The 17,421-nt window shown below is 45.9% G+C and overlaps 1 protein-coding gene across 7 annotated transcripts in view; it reads right to left on the minus strand.

Moving 5' to 3' along the window:
* sema5ba (sema domain, seven thrombospondin repeats (type 1 and type 1-like), transmembrane domain (TM) and short cytoplasmic domain, (semaphorin) 5Ba) overlaps positions 1–17,421 on the minus strand; it is a 155,299-nt gene that overhangs the window by 90,601 nt on the left and 47,277 nt on the right. The gene's annotated exons all lie outside the window — the stretch shown is intronic.

Below are 17,421 nucleotides of genomic sequence, written 5' to 3' on the forward strand. Positions count from 1 at the left end.
AGACTTACTGGTTAGGGTTAAGTGTTAGATATAAGTGTTAAGGCTAGGTTAAGTTCGATTTTAGGTTAGGATAGGGTAAGGTTTAAGATTAGGGTTTGTTTTGTGGATTTTTTAAAGTGCAATCAACATTGGTGTGTGTGTGTGTGTGTGTGTGTGTGTGTGTGTGTGTGTGTGTGTAGGCTTGGCTGTACTGGCACTAAGGGAGGACAGATGTGGATTCATTAGTCCATATAAATTATCACACACAGACCTAATTACAAACACACACATTTCTAACCCACAAAACTGCAGAAATGTAGCCTTTAACATCTGGTCACAGCCCCCAGGGGGATACAGCAAGCAGGCTGAACTGGCACCATGCTTATGTTTGTGTGTGTGGACAGTCAGAGAGGCCCACCTGAATATCCCCCTCGCTGTTCTCCAAGGTGAAACAATAGGCAAACAGTCTTCTGTGACACAAACAGGTACTCTCAGACACACAGACAACAGACGGTCTGACTGGGAAATGGAGTCCTTCAGTTAATTATCCAAGGACTGTGGACTGTGTGCTTGAGGCTTAAGGGTGAACTTCCAGGGGCTTTGGCTATCAATGCCCAGGCACGTTTCCTGTCAATAGCCTCTCCCACGGTCAGACGGAGGCATACTGCTAAAGGAGGGAGGTCCAGGTGTCGTGATGGGTGCACATATTCCCTCTCACGCACGCAAGCCCACAGACACACCAGTCCAGTCATTGATATTTGCTCTTATTTCATAGGGTTTATCTCAGCTCGTTCATTCACTGCCACTCCATGTCATCCCGTATCCATGGTAACAGTGAATATAATGAACTAGTGTCTCTAGCTAAGTGACAAGACTCATAACCCTCCCGGAGACAGAGATTGGGAGCTGGGTGATTGATGATGTAACACAGCCTACAAAAGAGGTAAGGATAGCCTGGTATCCTCCTGGAGGAAGCATCAAAAGTGAAGGGGATATGTCTTTTATCCCAAAATGGGGAACAAGTTTTCAATATCCGCTAACTGACAACCACATCCTGTGTCTTAAAGCGAGGTGAGTGAGAGGGAAGTCTGGTGGACGCCATTAACTATAAATACAGTAATTGCATTGGTTCGCTGGCATAATAGCAGGCCAATGGTCCAGGAAAATAATACATGATAGGGAAAGGGCAACTTTGATCGGATGGGACCACAAAAACAGGAATTCACCAAGTGGATGCTTCAAATCACAGGTCTAAAGTGAAATTCATTTTATATTTGCAATGGGACAAAAAGAACATTTGCATTTGTACTTATTATTTGGGCTTAGGGTTGAATCGGTTTGCATTATTTGAAATATATCTGAACGAGTGACACAAATTTAATTGAGGGAAAATGTAGATCGCTGTTTGTTAAAGCTATGCTAATTTTCCCATCTGAAAAATGTGAGTGAGGCTGAGGCACTGTAAATAATATCGCAACAATATAGCACCTAGCTATATGGTATATTGGCAATATAACACCACCCCCAGAGGTGTCTTACTGAAACCGGTTACCAACGCAATTACAAAAGTATGTATTTCTTTGCTGACATCCCCGGCTGTCAGTCAGTCAGCCTTAAGGGCTTGATCTACCTGGTTAGTAATGTGCATTCTACTATTCTAACTCTCAAGAGTAAGTTCAGGTCAACAGAAGTTTCTTTTATTTCTGTGGGGCACAAAAAAAACCCTGGTTAGTGAGGAGACAGGGAGAGACTTAGGCCTGTCTTGGCTTGTTTCTGTCGTTGATATTCAGTGCTGGGTATGGGTTGGAGTGGTGAGTGGTGAGTGGGTACATCGTCTTGATGTTTCCCTGCTCCCCTCAGTCCCATTAAACTCAATAGCCTTATTCAAAATGTTGCCTTTCATTAAAACTAAAGCAAAAGACAGGGCGGGAGACAGTGCGGTCATGTGGAGACAGTAAAAAAGACTCCTTTAAAACGTGTCCTTTAATGATGGCGGAGGGAGTCTGTCCATGTCCTTCAGGTTCCCCGCAGGTGTAGAAGATGTGTGTTTCCTCCCATCCGGACATAAATGTTTAGAATGAGTCACTGACTCCCTGCTGTGGTTCTGCTCCACTGTGGAGACGGGGATTTAAGGCCCTGAGCGCTCTGTCTGTACCTTCTCTGGTGTGGGGTCTTCTCTTTCTTCTCCTGGTACCCACAGGACTACTAATTACAACTCAATAGAAAGCCATTCACCTGAATCTCATCTGAATCAATTAAGACACAGATGGAACGGCTTCCAGCCCAACCGGAAAGCAATGTCTGCATCCTACATGGAATACTGTTTCCTGCAGGCACATATCCTACAGGCCCTGGTCTACAGTATTACACCACCCTACAGGCCCTGGTCTACAGTATTACACCACCCTACAGGCCCTGGTCTACAGTATTACACCACCCTACAGGCCCTGGTCTACAGTATTACACCACCCTACAGGCCCTGGTCAACAGTATTACACCACCCTACAGGCCCTGGTCTACAGTATTACACCACCCTACAGGCCCTGGTCTACAGTATTACACCACCCTACAGGCCCTGGTCAACAGTATTACACCACCCTACAGGCCCTGGTCTACAGTATTACACCACCCTACAGGCCCTGGTCTACAGTATTACACCACCCTACAGGCCCTGGTCAACAGTATTACACCACCCTACAGGCCCTGGTCTACAGTATTACACCACCCTACAGGCCCTGGTCTACCGTATTACACCACCCTACAGGCCCTGGTCAACAGTATTACACCACCCTACAGGCCCTGGTCAACAGTATTACACCACCCTACAGGCCCTGGTCAACAGTATTACACCACCCTACAGGCCCTGGTCTACAGTATTACACCACCCTACAGGCCCTGGTCAACAGTATTACACCACCCTACAGGCCCTGGTCTACAGTATTACACCACCCTACAGGCCCTGGTCTACCGTATTACACCACCCTACAGGCCCTGGTCAACAGTATTACACCACCCTACAGGCCCTGGTCAACAGTATTACACCACCCTACAGGCCCTGGTCAACAGTATTACACCACCCTACAGGCCCTGGTCAACAGTATTACACCACCCTACAGGCCCTGGTCAACAGTATTACACCACCCTACAGGCCTTGGTCTACAGTATTACACCACCCTACAGGTAGTGGTCAACAGTATTACACCACCCTACAGGCCCTGGTCTACAGTATTACACCACCCTACAGGCCCTGGTCTACAGTATTACACCACCCAACAGGACCTGGTCAACAGTATTACACCACCCTACAGGCCCTGGTCAACAGTATTACACCACCCTACAGGTCCTGGTCTACAGTATTACACCACCCTACAGGCCCTGGTCTACAGTATTACACCACCCTACAGGCCCTGGTCTACAGTATTACACCACCCTACAGGCCCTGGTCTACAGTATTACACCACCCTACAGGTCCTGGTCAACAGTATTACACCACCCTACAGGCCCTGGTCAACAGTATTACACCACCCTACAGGCCCTGGTCTACAGTATTACACCACCCTACAGGCCCTGGTCAACAGTATTACACCACCCTACAGGCCTTGGTCTACAGTATTACACCACCCTACAGGTAGTGGTCAACAGTATTACACCACCCTACAGGCCCTGGTCTACAGTATTACACCACCCTACAGGCCCTGGTCTACAGTATTACACCACCCTACAGGCCCTGGTCTACAGTATTACACCACCCTACAGGCCCTGGTCAACAGTATTACACCACCCTACAGGTCCCTGGTCTACAGTATTACACCACCCTACAGGCCCTGGTCTACAGTATTACACCACCCTACAGGCCCTGGTCTACAGTATTACACCACCCTACAGGCCCTGGTCTACAGTATTACACCACCCTACAGGCCCTGGTCTACAGTATTACACCACCCTACAGGCCCTGGTCTACAGTATTACACCACCCTACAGGCCCTGGTCTACAGTATTACACCACCCTACAGGCCCTGGTCAACAGTATTACACCACCCTACAGGCCCTGGTCTACAGTATTACACCACCCTACAGGCCCTGGTCAACAGTATTACACCACCCTACAGGCCTTGGTCTACAGTATTACACCACCCTACAGGCCCTGGTCTAACAGTATTACACCACCCTACAGGCCCTGGTCTACAGTATTACACCACCCTACAGGCCCTGGTCTACAGTATTACACCACCCTACAGGACCTGGTCTACAGTATTACACCACACTACAGGCCCTGGTCTAACAGTATTACACCACCCTACAGGCCCTGGTCTACAGTATTACACCACCCTACAGGCCCTGGTCTACAGTATTACACCACCCTACAGGCCCTGGTCTACAGTATTACACCACCCTACAGGCCCTGGTCTACAGTATTACACCACCCTACAGGTCCTGGTCAACAGTATTACACCACCCTACAGGCCCTGGTCAACAGTATTACACCACCCTACAGGCCCTGGTCTACAGTATTACACCACCCTACAGGCCCTGGTCAACAGTATTACACCACCCTACAGGCCTTGGTCTACAGTATTACACCACCCTACAGGTAGTGGTCAACAGTATTACACCACCCTACAGGCCCTGGTCTACAGTATTACACCACCCTACAGGCCCTGGTCTACAGTATTACACCACCCTACAGGCCCTGGTCAACAGTATTACACCACCCTACAGGCCCTGGTCTACAGTATTACACCACCCTACAGGCCCTGGTCTACAGTATTACACCACCCTACAGGCCTTGGTCTACAGTATTACACCACCCTACAGGCCTTGGTCTACAGTATTACACCACCCTACAGGCCCTGGTCTACAGTATTACACCACCCTACAGGCCCTGGTCTACAGTATTACACCACCCTACAGGCCCTGGTCTACAGTATTACACCACCCTACAGGCCCTGTTCTTAAGGTAGTGAAATAATTAGGGGCCATTTGAGCTTTTGAGATGCTGTTCTTAAATAACGGGGCTGGCTTGCTGCTCCCTATCAGGGAAATAAGGGCTTGTACTGCCAACGAACAGATGTAACCACTGATCTGTACGCCTAAGGAATAGAACAAGTAATAAACAGTTAATAATTCCATTTTATCCCCATCATTTGTTTACATTATTTTTAAACCTGTACGAAATTGAATTTTTTCCACATTATTTTGGGGAGTTTGTAAGGGAAGTCTCTAAGTAGAACCTTTTCCTCTCCAGTGGGTTTTTTCGAAGCAGTGGATCATACTGTGTTGATTAGATGTGATTGTTAAGCATCTTACAAGGACTTATTATTGAGCCCCCATGAGCAGTAAGTATATGAAAAATTTGTTGTTGTCATTGAGCCTTCTGTTTGGAAAACACAATCTCACACACACACACACACACACACACACACAGTAACTTCGTCATTATCTTAAATACCAGTGATATTGAACACCAGCTCATCAGCTCAGAACACCCTCCCAGGAATCTAAGGCGCTGCACCTGTTTGTTAATTAACCCAATGTGATACCCACATCTTTCTCAAGCACAGCGAGATATCAACAGCACAACAACCAACAGCGCAGAGATAAATCTAGCAAATAATTAAAATATTTCACCATTTAAAAGAGAGAGAGACAGCTAGAGACTGGAACATGTAACTACCTGAGCCGTGTCTACAGTCCAAAAAACGAACACACTAAAACAGGACCAGGGATTCCCCACGAGACTGGAAAATTCCCAGATAGGTGCCAAATTGCAGACATCTACTTCATCAGTTAAGTGATTCCTAAAGCTTTCACACCTGGTCCACCGGTTTGGGCAAATCAATAACGCAAAGTGTCAAATTAATTTTCATCACATCCTAGGATGTTTACATCTGCACTAAAGCGCTTGAGAGCTTTCGCCAATTAAAAGTGACTGTCTGTTCTGCCTTTAGCTGGTTTACTATCTCTCTCTCTCTTCGGAGACACACACACACACACACTGCGACCATACCCTCATCCCTATTCAACCCCCCTCCCCATCTTTTCCTGTGGGGTTTGGTCCCATCAGGGTTACATTGGCCATGTCTAATGCTACTCAATAGCCCGGCTTCACCAATCTCCTTAACGCCAGCTCTGAGATGGCCCGCAGGGGCTGGGAAACAGGAGGGGGGGTGGGGGGGGGGCGACAATGGGGCCCCTCAAGGACCAAATGGGAAGAGAGGAGGGGGGTGTGTAGGGCTACACACAGATCTATAGGAATGCAGGACACAACGGGGTGATCTGAAAGGGCCTTTTCTGGAATGACGTAAGGGTCCTGGAAAGCATCTCTTTGAGTCACAGGGATCACGCGTGAGTAGGCCCGTTCGAATCGAAGAAAGGACTTTCCTGAGGAATGTGCTCGAGTGACCTCGGAGTCGCAGCCACGGCAGAGAGCACTGGGACTTGACTGAGGTGAACGAAGGAAGGTGCGTTCTCCTGACACGGCGGTGACGCCGCTGATTCTGCCCGAAAGGCTTGAGCCCAACGATATGAGGGGGTTGACATTCTCACAACCCGAGGTCTGCATCATAAACGTAACACAACGACACCTGACCAGTCACAGAGGACCGGCCGACAGAACGTCACCACGCGCCTGCCTGCGCTTCGCCCTCTCCACGGCGGGGCCGGGCCGCGGGGTGCAAAGTGGGCGCCAGGTATTTCGAACGTTGCTGATACGTTTGGGCAAGGAGGCTCTTTTAGTCAGGAGCCAGTTGAATGTCAGGGGGTGTAATGACTCCATGCTATTTGAACATCTGTCAAAGCCCCGGAAACCTCATCAATCTGAGCAGTCCGACTGATGAAGAGGCTCTCTCACTCCTGCGGCTCTCTTGTATTCTGTTTCCTCACATGGGTTACCCACTGTAGAGATTGGCCGCCTCTGAAATGACACGTTATTCCCTGTTGAGTGCACTCATTTTTACTAGGACCCATAGGGCTCTGCTGAGAAGAAGTGCACTAATAAAGAATGGTATGCAATTTAAGACACGCACTATGGAGTGAAAACAACTGAGTACAACACTCAGAATCCCCAAAAAAGGTTCTGATTGCAATGGCAGATCTTACCACATTATTCTGCCTTATACACATTGGAACAAAAGTGTGCTTTACAACCACCAGAGTATTTTTATGGTGCATGCAGTACAATTCAAAACCCTCCGGAGAGGGAGAGATTCAAACCAACACAGAAGGAAGGAGAGATTTTGATTAGAAAACAAAGGCCTGGGGAGAGAGGGCCCCCTACGGCGCGACATTATAAGCCCAATCACACTGCCCCGCGAGCAGCTAAACTCATTTGATACTGCCTTAAGTGCAGTGACAGTTGGAGAACACTTTTTATCATCAGACTCCAGAAAAATCAGTCCAAACTATATAATATAATACACCAGTTCACTTAACATACTATAACCCATTTTATGTTACATAGTAAGCAAGTAGGATCATGAACACAAACACGCTTTTCTGTCATTGCGACCAGGAAATTGTGCCCCTTTTTCCCATCTCATCTAACCCTAAAGTGCAATAATGTAACTACTTTTATTTTTCACCTTGTGGGGGACCAAATTGTCAGGCTTTGCTGTCATTCTGGGGACTTCTGTATTATTAGACCTGGATCTCACACACACACACACACACACAGGTCTAGCATGATGTATGGATGGTCAAAAGCAATCTGCAGGAAGGCTGACTGGCAGAACTCTAGGAGGGAAAGCATATCCAGCAATCTCTGGACCCACCAGATCACATCACACCCATACTGGTAACACAGTACGGACACACACACACACACCCACATACACACACACGCAACCACCTCATGTGCACTGACACGCTTTAGGTCTACTGTTCAGATTGTTTCACACGCTATATGTCTACTGTTCAGACTGTTTCACACGCTATATGTCAACTGTTCAGACTGTCTCACATCCTATATGTCTACTTTTCAGACTGTCTCACACCCTATAGGTCTACTGTTCAGACTGTTTCACACGCTATATGTCTACTGTTCAGACTGTTTCACACGCTATAGGTCTACTGTTCAGACTGTCTCACATACTATAGGACTACTGTTCAGACTGTTTCACATCCTATAGGTCTACTGTTCAGACTGTTTCACATCCTATAGGTCTACTGTTCAGACTGTTTCACATCCTATAGGTCTACTGTTCAGACTGTTTCACATCCTATAGGTCTACTTTTCAGACTGTCTCACATACTATAGGTCTACTGTTCAGACTGTCTCACATCCTATAGGTCTACTGTTCAGACTGTTTCACATCCTATAGGTCTACTGTTCAGACTGTTTCACATCCTATAGGTCTACTGTTCAGACTGTTTCACATCCTATAGGTCTACTTTCCAGACTGTCTCACATACTATAGGTCTACTGTTCAGACTGTCTCACATCCTATAGGTCTACTGTTCAGACTGTTTCACATCCTATAGGTCTACTGTTCAGACTGTCTCACATACTATAGGTCTACTTTCCAGACTGTCTCACATACTATAGGTCTACTGTTCAGACTGGCTCACATCCTGGGCAGTGAAAACTGCCCAAAAACTACGATACTTCCTTAGGACACTCAAGAAATGTGGCATGTCTGCAAAAACTCTCACCAACTCCTACAGGTGCACCATTGAAAGCATCCTCTCAGGCTGCATTACTGCCTGGTACGACAGCTGCTCCGCTGCAAACCGCAAGTCCCTCCAGAGGGTGGTAAAGTCTGCAGAGCGCATCATAGGGTGCCATCTCCCCTCCGTGCAAGGCATCTACACGATGCCTGAGGAAAGCAGGGAACATCATCAAAGATCACAGCCACCTGCCTGGTTTGTTCACATTGCTGCCATCTGGTAGACATTACCGGAGCATCAGGGCATGCACTCCCAGACTCACAAACCGTTTTTTCCCTCAGGCCATAATCAGGCTCCACAACCAGTAACACTGGTCCATGATCATACTGATCATGCATGAACATCCCAGGTGCTCTGATGTCCTTTCAGGTACATTTAATGGGGTCATTAGAATATTCCTTTGCATGTATCATTCATAAGCAATATTACACTCATATATATCTATAATACTCAATGCTTCTACCATACTGTTCATACTCTCCCATCCTACTCTGTCAGAATTGATGCTAGTTAATTTTTTATGTATATTACTGCCATCTACAATATTCAATACACTGCTATGTACAGAGTTATGTATATTATTACTTCATCTTCTTGCTATATTTATTTGCTGTGTGTAAAAAAAAATACCCTATAGGTCTGCTTTTCAGACAGGACACATCTCAAATGTTATCCTATTCCCTAAATAGTACACTACCTTTGACCAGTCCCGTGAGGTCATACAGAATAAATGCCATAAAGCACATCGAGTGCATATCTCCAGTTTACCTGATCCTCCTTCACGGTGTATTTCACAGTGAGAACTGTGAGAACCCTGGGGCTTGTATTGATTTATCAGACCCAACTTGTCTGGGAGGTTTGCATGGAAACTCGAGAGTTTAAAGTGGCTAAAGGTCTACGCTGGAGTTATCACTCATAGCCCAGTTGTTCATGGTAGGTCTGTCATGGAGGATTTAACTAACGGTTTAAACCTTCAAAGTGGAAGTATTAAACAATGGTCAAAAAAGTTCCGCCGAACAATAATACCGCTACTATATACTCTCATTAAACGTTTAGGATACCCGGGATTGAAAATACCCTCTCCCCTTAACCCCACGATTTTCCTTGAGCACACTGAGCCAGTCCTTTGATGTGTTCCACGTAAGCCTATTACTTTACGAGTCAACATACCATTCGGTATGCTCTGCATAGCCTATAGAGAACAGCCCACCGTCCTGCGTTTGACATTTCCCCATTGCCTTAGCTAACTTCAAAGTTCACCAGTTCGGAGAATATTTTTCAAATAGGAAGTTCATTCCGAGCCGTGGTCCAGTGTAAACACTCCTGGCTCCCCACCAGAGACCAGGGTTCTGTACCCGACTACGTCCCCAATTCACTTGGAAAAATAAATGTCCTTGAGCATGACTGCTAAACCTAGTTGCTCCTGCAAGTTGGTATTGACAAGTGTGTCTGCTAAATGACAAAAACTTGAAAAATTGGTCTATTGATTTGACATGGCTAGTGAATTTAAGGAAAATTGCGCAGGGAGGGCTGGACCCTGTGGATCTGTAAAGGGGAAAAAAAAGTTGGGACATGGGTGACAGCAAACACAAAGACAACAACTGAGGGTAACAACCTCTGATTGGCTGAGTGTGCAGGGGCATTGACCTCTGATTGGCATATAGAGGATTGTATGTCCCATAAAGCCCAGGTCTATAGCAATGTCAGAGGTCACCACTCTCCGTCTACCTCTGCTTTCTCTCTCTGTCTCTCTTGTTTCCTCTTTTGTATGGGGAGATACCAAAGACAAGGATAAGCCTGGACCAATGAGGGAAAAACTTTCAAAATCACAATACTCAGCATTATGGATAACCAAATGTGCAACCGATGGTAACGAGTAATAGGAGTGTGATGCCAACATAACCTCTTTCCTCCTATCACCAGGGTGGCTGAGATACAGAGAAAGAGATGGCAATGGATTGGTCAGTTTGAAAAAAGTTCTAGCCAATCAGAGATGCTGTTCTCCTCACGCATACGTGACCAATCTCCACAGGCCCTCCTTGGAAACCCTGCGAACAATAATGTCTGTTTCAGGAGACAACTCCTGAATTGACAAGCTGTTGTGCTGGGTGGCGTGGCATTTTATCGGAGAGAAGCAGGCATTACGAACCAATGATGCAAAGATGGTTCAACTCAGTCTAATTAGCTACTATCTCAAGGACAACAGGAGGAGTACTGTCCTCATTAACTGGAGAGGACAGAAAACAAAACTCAGACCGAAGGGCTCTCCGACTCTTTAATTGATGAGCAAACTGATTACAAGAGACTTCAAAAGGAGAGCTGCACAGAACTAAACAGACCTCTCGATATGATAAAACTCACACTACTGAAGAACTGATAAAGATGCGGCTAGCAAATTATCAGAGGTATTGAAAGCAATACGGCATGCACGTGTTGGGTGTTTGCGTGTGTACGTGTGTGTGCTCTAGGCAGTGACCCAGTAAACCAGGGGAGCGGGAGGTTGAGGCTATTATTAATGGGACTGAGAGACAGTCCTGATCCCATCAGCAGTAGGCAGTATGGGGGCAGACAGGGAGAGAGAATTCCACCAGACAGTCTGTCCAGCCCACTAGCACAAATACACAGGTATACAAGAACACACACACACACATCCTGATATGAACACACATAAAGAGACATACTAGAAGCAGGCGTCCACACACACACACACACACACACACACACACACACACGGCACCCAGATTGACAAGGACACACATACACACAAAAACAGCAGAGTGGGGTAATGAAAAGACTGTTCGTCGAGACCAGAGGTGGGCTGCCTTAGAGTTGCGCCTGGCTGGATTCAATCACAGTGCCTGTCTTGGCCACAGGGAATGGACACACAAACGTTGATTGATGAGAGCGTGCACACACGTACACACATACACACAGACACACACACAGAATCCCCCTAAATCTGCAGAGGCTGAGCTTGAATGGCGGTGTAGTTCAGACTGAGAGGAAAAGCCTTCCATGGGGACAGCATTCAGTTTTTCAACTTAGAAAACCCTGATTGAACTTTAGAGGCACCCAGGAAAGCACTGTAAAATGAAGCTGAGCCACATGTCAGGAAATAACTTCCACACCACTTCTTCATCTACTCTGAGGATCAGAAGTACTGTACAGACGCAGTAAGCACTGTCCTGTACGCTAAAGACTAGCCGTAAAACAAAACAAAAAGCCCTTAATATAGCACACCGTTGTTCGTGCCTTGCATCGAGAATCAGAAAGAGGAGGACCAGAGCCCAGCTTCTACAACTCGAGACTCAATACGTGCGACCCGAGCCATCACAAGACGTCGGCGCTGTTAATAACGCAGTGCTGGCGGTGTCGTCCTTCCGTCAGCGATACAACATTATCTCCTCTCACCCAGTGACGACCGTCTGGTTTTGACTGATTGGTTCGGTGACAGAGAAACATTTCCATTGTGTGTGGGCGAGGAGCCAGATTAACGTGCGGTAGGTCTACCAACAGTGAGCGTAATGAGATAAATCAGCGGTCGGAGAAAATCGCCACGCGGGTCGAAGTCAAAGCGGGGGCCGGGTTTGTGACGAAATTAACGTATGATCTGTTATACCCAGCAGGCTCAGATTACCTTGATTTATGGATGTAGATCTAAGTGACTTTGAAAGAGGGTGTGTTATTGGGGCACGGACGGCAGGAACTTCAGACACAAAGAATGCTCAACTGGCTAGTGTGTGAATAGGAACAGCGACTAAAGTTGCATCTGCATTTAGATCTATGGGAAAGACATCAGTAAATAACGTCGGAAATTGTGGTCAAAAGGGGAATTTCGATGACAGTGATGCTCGTGCGTTACCGTGACATGTCAGGAGAAACAGAAGGGAAACTCTTTCACAGGTGACTGAGAATATCAATGCAGGACGCGATCAGACTGGGTCAGCAAAGGCAATCCATGGAGAACTACTCAGAGAGAGTTGTTGTGGTGTGGCAGTGCATAAACCCCTCGTTACAAAGGGTTTTCCTTTCATTTGCCCCCTGTCTGTAGATCAAGAGACATGACAAAGTTGTTCCAAAGAGGAGGGGACATCACATCACATTAAAGCCTTGTTTGTGACGCAAATGGTACCCTCTTCCGTTTAGGGCCCACTGGTCTCTAGTCAAAAACACTCCTTTGCCAGGTCCTTCTCACACTGGACAAAGTCTTCATAAGTAATAACTCTACAAATATAAAAACACTAGTTTCACCTTCATTATTAAATCCCTTTTTCACTCTCTCTTTCTAAAAGGAACACCCAGCCCGAATACTGTTACATCGGAATCCAATATAAATCTCAGCGTAACTCAAAGAACGTTCCAGCTTATTTCATTAAGTCCTGTTGATTTGGTGCTAAGTGTTCAGTCCACTGATTGTCCTGAGACAATAAGAGGAGAGGCATGGACAAGACCGCATTCTCACGTCGCTGACCGCCCGCCACATAGAGACATATGGAAACCGTCTGGCTGAAGCCATTTGAGACACACGCGTACAGACACTCACGCACGCACACACACACACACGGACACATCTGGTTCACGTTCTGCGGCAGCATGAAACCAATGGAGACTCAGGTGGGTATTTCAACGAAGTAACACAGTTTCACTCCTCGGTTTGTCGGAGCACATTGATCAGACCTGAACAATCGTCTGGCTGACGTGGACCTTGATGGGTACGACAGATGGGTTGAGGGATGGAGGGATGGAGAGAAAGAGAGAGATGTTAGAGAGAGGAAGGAAGAGAGAGAGACAAAGGGAGAGAAAGGGTGAGAGGGGGGAGATTTGTGGTACCACCCAGTGCTCACACCACATCCTCTTTATTGGATTTTGGCTGAAGGCATTCATCACTTGGTACTATTGTACTGCCACGGGATCACATGCACGCACACACACACACACACATCGAGAACAGACACAGAACTTTAATAAAACAGTCCCTTCTCCCACAAGGTCCAACGGGCCTGTCTGGAAAGGTATGAGAAGAGGCATTCAATTAGATGTCCATGATTACATAACAACTCTTCAAACAATTGCTGTCAGCTTTTCCAATTAAACCTAAAGGATAGTAAATAAAGTTGATGACAATGAGAAGTAGTCTGTAAGGTCAGTCACCACCAGGGGGCCCTGGACGGGACGGGGCTATCGCTCCGTTAAGTCGCTGGCATTTAAACCCATCAGGATCTATGTCTGGTGTCGCATAAAGTCCGGCCAACATACAGAATATGGCTGACAACAAGTCTCCTCAGAGTAAGAGCACTCTAAAACCACCTTCAAACGTGCCGTCGCAACAGGTCCGTAGGCCGGCTGGTGTTAGTCTGGGACATTGATTCATGAGGTTACTTACCCATTAATTGGTCTGTCTCTAATGCCTTTTTTGTCTAGCCTTGATTTGGTTGCCAGTGGGGGTCTGCTCTGTTTTAAATTGGAGACTCGGTGAGTGTGTGCACATGAACAACGCGCACGCACACACATACCCACACACACACACGTGCGCGCATACACACAAATGCACTGGGGGGATCAATAGCCTTCCTCAAAAGCTTGAGGTCTTCTTCCTCAGTCTTCCTCACCTCCTCCATTTTCCACAGGCAATGTTGAGTGCTGGATGTAGCCTCTTGAGAACCTTCTATCTGTTTCTCTTCCTTCTCTCCCTCCTGTCATATTTCTCTACCTGTCTACCTTTCTATCTCTCCCTCCACTTCCTTCCTCATGTGTCTTTCCCTGTATATCTCCCTCCCTTTCTCTCTCCCAGGTCTCTCCTTCTTCATCCTCTCCCTGTCTCCCTCTCCTCCAGGTCTCCTGTTCCGTTTCGTTCCTCTGTTTTAGAAACACACACTCTCACTCTCTTCGGTCTCCTGAGAGGAAAGCTGAAGCTAGTGATCTGATCCTCAGAGCTGCACGTCCACATCCCACACACGCACACACACGCAGACACAAACACACACAAACACACACGCACACACACGCAGACACAAACACACACAAACACACACGCACACACACGCACACACACGCAGACACAAACACACACAAACACACACGCACACACACGAACACACGAACACACACAAACACACAAACACACAAACACACGCACATGAAACTAGCAACACTGCCTCTGATCAGGATTAGAACTGATTCCAGCAGAACAATGTAATTTGTTCACTGGAAGAGGGGTGGACACACCAATAACAACTGAATATCTAAAAGGCTATATTCAAAAGGATTTGACAACATTCCCAGTGTTGTTTTCAGATTTAAGGGAAGGTCTTTTTGCAGACTGAAGACATGAATTTGCAGACTAAATTTGAATAGTGATTTTTGAAGGGTGTAATTCAGATGCCCCTTGCAGAACAGTGTAGGACGATGAATAACCAGCAGCTTATTCATCACGCCAGTGCCGCCTGAATGAGATCGATGATAATATTGTTTCAAAGGCCACTTTTATCTAACTCTGGGCTCTCTTTCCTTCAGCTTTTACACATTCGGTACGGCCAAGAGGATTGGGGCATTCTTCGCTACGACACACTCACACACATTCATGTGACAGTTGGCAGACATTTGGAGGTTAACCACAGACCACTAACACCCCAGAACAACAGCCATTATCACCTTTCTACCAAGGGCTGTCAACATAACTGCCGCTGTTGGAGAGAGAAGGACTGGAAGGAGAACCGAAACAGCCAGCAAGTATTGTATTCTGCACCTGACATTCACTCTGTTTCCAATGAATACTGGATATGTCCACTAAACTCTAAGGCAGAGTTTAGAAGACAAGCCAGACTCTGACGTTTGCCGAACAACTGACAAGAGATCTGATCCCATACGTGTAAAAAGATGAATCTGGGGCAATAGATCTGCATTAGGCTGCACGTGTAAATGCACAGGCAATGGATATTTTCAAACAGTCCAATCAGCATTAAAAAACAAACACGGACGCAGAGCAGTGCAATTACGGCGTAGCACTTGAGAACGCATCAGTGAATCGTCTCTCGTAAACGTAATTCTACAGAAGGTATGTTTTAGTTCATTTAAACCAATTTGCGCGGAGAGTAAACAGTCGACAAAGACATAATGAGCTAGTTAGAGTCTGCCTTTATCATCCTAAATGTTCTGTATAGTAAAACAAGCAATGGGGAAAAACAGTCGATCAAATGCAACGCAGCTCTAACACACCAGGAAACAACAACAGCGACACCGGCGCTGCTCACAAAGCACACAACCATAATGCAATTCATTGTGATATAATTAGAAAAAAAACACCCCGCTTCCGATTTTAATTGCTATGTGGTCTCACAACACGATTTCTCGTTAAGGACGTCTTGATGCGTGACCTGGGCTCTGGGCCAGGAACTGTGGAGATGAGAGGAGAACAACAGAGTGACAGTGATCATTTCCTACATTGTCTAAGACGTTATGGTACAAGAGCTCAACTGACTCTGTAGGACTTCAAAAGGCGACGCTTTCCTCTCTCTCTCTCTTTCTCTCCCTCTCTCCCACATTATATTATTTCTTCTACCCGTTCCCTCTCTCTTGCTCTTTCTCTCTCTCTCTCCACCTCTCTCCTTCTGAAGAGAGCATGTCTCGTAATTGTAACATAATGACTACAGCCTGGAAAACATATTTTGTTCGATTTAAATGCAGCTGAAATTGGTTGTATTCTTTAATGTGTGCTCTCTTTGTTAGTTATAAACAAATGGATTAATTACTCACCATAGTGATTTTCAAACATTTCATGATGACAAAGCATATGGAGTTAAACCAGTAATTATAGCTCATAACCCTGCTGCAGATTTAAAACAGAAAGTTTGAGAAGCAAACTCTCACAGGGCTATTTAATAGAATGTGATGTCTCTGTGATGTCTACATTACACACTTTTAAGAAAGGACAACAGGTCCTGTGATCACGGAATGATCAGAAAGAAACATCTTAGATATTTTCAACACTGTCAGCCCCTCACACCAATTAGGAGGGGTTGGTTCAAAAGTGGATGTTACATTTTGGTTGGTCATTGTGCAGTTGACAACTAAGATAACCTAGTCTTTGTGTCTTGTAATAAAGAAAACATACAGCCATTTAGAGTAGACTAATCCTCAGTTTACATTCATGTGGCTTTTCCATTTCTCTAGCTAGTGTAAAGGTTTTGAACTAAATATGTCGGCCATTTCATGTTTTTGGACAACATGCCCACAGGCAGAGGCCAGCTAATAAGGCTTGTTCTGTCGGCTGGTGCTGCTGAGATAAACCAATGGAGACACAATGGACAACTGGCCTCGGTCTGAGAGAGACACACACACATGCACAGAGACAAATACACACACATATACACACACATATACACACAAACACAAACACAGCCTATTCCCAAAGATACCATATGATGATGGAAAAAATAATGGAAAGAAATGGAGGTTAAAAGATATAGGACGAGAGAGAGAGTGGGAGAGAGACATAAACGTCTTGACATGACAGGAAATCTCCTCGGCCAGCAAGTCCAGAATTCATTTGGTGTGAAAGCCAACCATCCATCTTCCTTTAAAGATGAGGTCTAGTGTTAAAAACACCATGTTACAGTATTATAAGTCCTTATATTTATGATTAAATATGGTTTAACTCATTACATTAATTGCACAGGTTGCTTTGAAGAAAAAACGCAGTCTTGTAGCAGGAGTATGTTCTTGTTATTGTCAAGAAAGAAAGGTGTTCTTAATTCAACAACATTAAACAAATGGTTAGGT

Source organism: Esox lucius, chromosome 16, assembly GCF_011004845.1.
Source record: "Esox lucius isolate fEsoLuc1 chromosome 16, fEsoLuc1.pri, whole genome shotgun sequence".
Lineage (NCBI taxonomy): Eukaryota > Metazoa > Chordata > Actinopteri > Esociformes > Esocidae > Esox > Esox lucius.